At 32.7% G+C, this 4,532-nt stretch overlaps 1 long non-coding RNA gene across 1 annotated transcript; it reads left to right on the top strand.

Moving 5' to 3' along the window:
* Positions 1-1,577: 1,577 nt before the first annotated feature.
* LOC125475359 lies at positions 1,578-3,619 on the top strand. Its single transcript, XR_007256748.1, has 3 exons — positions 1,578-1,856; positions 1,930-2,046; positions 3,072-3,619. It is a non-coding gene; the product is annotated as an uncharacterized LOC125475359 (long non-coding RNA).
* Positions 3,620-4,532: the final 913 nt, after the last annotated feature.

Raw genomic sequence — 4,532 nt, 5'->3', positions numbered from 1 at the left:
CAAATTGAAAACCAAGCAAATTTCTCAATGTATGATACAGCATTCAGAAAACCTAAAAGTGCAATATTTGAACATATCTGATGCGAATACTTGAGATTTGAAGGAGAGAGAGATGGAGAAACAGGCGAGAGAGAGAGAGAGAGAGAGAGAGAGAGAGAGAGAGAGAGAGAGAGAGAGAGATCAGAGTGAGAGATACAAGTAAAAGACCAAAGAGGCCGGTATTTTTCTATTAGAGTGAGGAATAAGCAAGGAATTTGGATCATGTAGGATCCTATCTGTATCATCCTATATCAGATATACAATAGAATACACCCCAAATTAATTTTACCTGATAAGATTACATCAGCAAAAACAAAACAAATTAGAACAAACAGCAACCAAAAAGATTAAATACAAGAACATACAATACACCCCAAATTAATTTTACCTGATAAGATTGATCCAGACAGCTCATTTGTTAAGTTATCCAGACAGCTCATTTATTTTTATGAATGCTAAAAAACCTTCAAACTCTATAATTACAGTGGCATGATCATTGACTGATAAGAAACAAATTGAATGTCCATCAGGGTGGACAGCAGATTTCAGATTATCCTCGGGTGGGTTAAAAGTTCCATCTTTCAATTAATGTACAAACAATACAAGAGTAACTGATAATAAAAGGGATTAATGGACTACGCAAAGGTCATGTGCATTGAACTAAAGCTTATGCAAACGGTTTGACATCTCTGATAAGGATTTTATTATAATAAAATCACAATACATTCGGCGATAATTCTCTTATCATATACTGCCAAAAGAAGAAAGAAACAAAATATGCATCTTTGTATGGGTATGATTTATTAAATATAGTGTTATCTCAACAGGATATAATCCAAAACTATAATCATGGAAACAAAACAAATGGAATCAAGATAACCCATTCAACAAACTAACATGATTTTCCCCAGTATTGCATAATCCATCCAATATTAAAAAAATCCCCATCAAAGCAGAATAAAATCCCCGACTCCAGCACACGTACAACAAAGTACAAGCTTTTGAGCCTGAATTTGCCACAACCAATACAAAATCTGCTCAGTGAGAAAAACCTTTCATATCCCATAAACCTATCAGATTCAAGATGTTCTTATTCATATAGATAGACAGAGTCTGAATTAATTCAAAAACCCGATTAGGGTTTTGGTCATATGTATCCTACAACTCCATGCGAGCGCACAAACACAAGCATATAACTTGAAATTATCCAAATCCCATAATTTATTAAATAATTGAGACCTAATAAACAAATTAACCACACAAAACAGCAAAAAATTGGGAAAACTAAACTCATAGAAATTCAACGAATCTGCCCCAAACCTGTAATTGAATGCAAGAATACCAAAATTATATATATACTAAAACCCAGTTTTGGGTTGCACTGTTTACCTATAGTGTGGGGATGGATTTGCCCCTCATTTTCTTCAGTGTTTTCTGATTTTGGTAGGATTGTATAGTGGAGTGGCCATTTTGTCCTTAGTCATGTGTGTTGCGCGTACGTGGCTATCGGGTTTTCTAGAGAAGATGCTTCCTTCGTTTCTCTCTTTTTTGCGTTTGTCTGAGTTCCATCTCTTCTCCTCTTGCCATTCTTATTTTGCAAGCTGCATCACACTCCCTTTTTTCCTTCTCCAGCATATTTCTGGTCTCCATTATCAACGTCTGTTTGCTAAATTTGTCAATCCGGCGAATCTATTCGCAGTGTTTATCCTTTTTTCCATTTGGGATATTCGGGTTGTGGCCGGAATTATGGCCGATTTCCACCCCTTTGGGCGCGGCCTATCTTCAGATCTCTGCAGAATCAATCTTATTTAGCTAAGGTGTGTTTTATAATGATTGTTTAGGATTTTTTCTAATTTGGATGAAACCCTAATGATTTCGTTTTACTATCAGTTGTGGTGCTTTGTTGGGGCTTTCCCAGCTAAAAGAGTATAAATTTCCTAGAAACTCCAGACTTAGAGAAAGCAGTTGCAGTAGCTGTGACTATTATTTGTTTCTCCCTTGAAAAAGGTATGAACTGTGATTACTCTGTCCTGATCAAATCTTACAAAGTTTTCAGCTTTTTCCGATTTTAACTTTTGGGTTACTGTTGTTTCATAATTTCGTCATCTGGGTAATCTCCAATTTTCGTGATCTGGGCAATCTCCAATTTCCGTATTTTTATGCGGTCGTTTGGTTTCCGTTTTCGGTCTGAAATATTCAAATTTTTATTTGAGTTTGCTGCGATTTATTCAATTGAATTAGGGTGGGTTTTTCAGAGATGGGAAAGAAGATATGAACAGAGAAAAAAAGGAGTTGAATGGGAAAGAGAGGGGAGACAGAGATGGGGAAGTTGGAAAGAAGGAAAAATGTTTTCGAAATAGGCAGAGAGGGTGAGGAAAACATGGGTTCCTCCTAGCCTAACCTTTTATTTTGTTGGGAAATTGATTGAGATGATTCATTTTTCATGATTCGGTTTCACCCTTCTTATTTTTTTCAATTATTATTATTATTATTTATTTTATGAAATCCTGTTTAGTGAACTTATTTTCTAGGCGATTCAATTACCCAGATTGCCCAAATATAGATATACTGTTTGAGAAGGCAATTAAAATTTTACTCATTTCTAGAATATGACGAAAAATAGATTGTATATGGTTTGTTTTATAAGAAAGTATATTACCATCATCATGTCATTGCCTACTCTTTGGAAAATTTAATTGCAAGCTCCTGAGGTTAAGTGTGAGATTAGGTATTCGGAATAGCAATGTTGTATAAAGAAGTCCCTTATCCATAGAATTTTTGTAATGTAAAATATGCTTATTGGGGTCAAGAGATTTTAATAGTTCTCTTTACAAATTATTTGTGGTAGATATACTGTATTGTTATAGTTTAAGAAGAACTAAAATGTGTTAGATCATTTGGTTCTTGATAGTTTAATTTTAAGTTTTCATTTCTTTTCCCAGTTATGCAATGCTTTCAATGAAAAAAGAAAGATCATTATAATACTATTTTTGTTTTGTGCATCTCATTTGTGACTGCATTTTCCATTACAGATCATTATCAAAGCAATTTATATAAGCTACAAAGTGCTTTTGCTGAAATTGAAAAAAAAAAAAAAGGTTAGCCAATTTACTAAGTAGTGTTAAGTTTACAATTTATAAATTTTTATTAATCGTATTGATAATTATTGCTTTAAATAAAAAAAAAATGGATTATTACAATGCTGTTGTTTTGTATGACTTATTTATACTATGTTATCTATTGCAGATTATTGGCACAACAATTTATATAAGCTACACTTTGCTTTTGCTCAAATTGGAAAAAAAAAAAAAAAAAAAAAAAGGGTAAGTGACTGACAAGTAGTGTAAACTTTAGAATTTACAAATTTTTGTTAATCATGTTGATAACTGTTTGTACATATATATAAATATGTTCTGGTATTTGTATCACCTTTTAAAAATTTATGTATATAAAATATCATCATGTGTTAAAGTTGTATTTGTATTTATGTCTTTTATACTGTGATTAAGTCGGTTCTTTCTTTTTTACAATGAGATGCAATATTTTTTTTCTGTGATTTTGCGGGTTTTAGAGCCTTGAATTATGCATCCAAAACTGATACTACATATTGAATTGTTTACGTTATACTAAATATTTTGTTTTTTAATATCAGGTTTGGGTGCCCCTCTCAATGTAGCGATGTAGCAACACGAAAAATTATCTTCAATCACTGTTACATGCATTTATCTTCTTTTATGTATTTATACTGATACATGCATGATCAAGGCTACTAAAGTTGCAAGAATTCTGGGGCACCACTTAGTATGGTTGTGGAGTCAGTCGACTTGAATCCCAAGAGGTTTGACAAATATATTTATAATTTTTTTTTTCCGTTTTGTTATTGTGTTATTCGGTTGCTCTTAATCTTGACAATGAATTTGGTTTTGTAATAATAAGAGAATTCTTGAGATTTTTCAAATTGATTAGATCACGCCTTTTACTTTTGTTTCGATATGCCAAAAAACAAAAAAATTCGGAATTAACAAGTGTAGAATTTGGCTGTGTAAATCCATAATATTTTATACTTTCATCAGGTTAACACTTTGTTAATGAATACAGTGCATTCTCTAATAAGATTTGTTATCATCCCTTCATCATTAATATCCTTTTGCTATCTTGCAGATAGAAGCAAAGTGAAAAGTTTCGACTGTGGATTCCATGAGCATTTTGAAAGTAGTATGCTTTTCTGTATGTGGTTTTTCTCTAATCGTGTTCTAACTGATCATTGCAGTTGAAAGATTTGACGGCTAAGTTATTAACAAAGCAAAGACTGAGCCATAGTGAGACACAAGCTTTCGGCACACCTTGCAAACTGGTGGTAGGATTTGAAAATTAATATGGTATTCCTATTGTAGACACCGAAATTTCAGTAAAACAAATGTTCACCAATGCATTAAAGTTTTGACGTGTCAAGGCATACATGGCATACGCCATGTGTTGTACAAATTGTACAC

The sequence above is a fragment of a genome, unplaced genomic scaffold (assembly GCF_019419815.1).
Source record: "Pyrus x bretschneideri cultivar Hongxiangsu unplaced genomic scaffold, Pyrus_bretschneideri_v1 Contig140, whole genome shotgun sequence".
Lineage (NCBI taxonomy): Eukaryota > Viridiplantae > Streptophyta > Magnoliopsida > Rosales > Rosaceae > Pyrus > Pyrus x bretschneideri.
The sequence above is the reverse complement of the archived record's forward strand: the minus strand, read 5'-3'. Positions and strand labels throughout refer to the sequence as shown.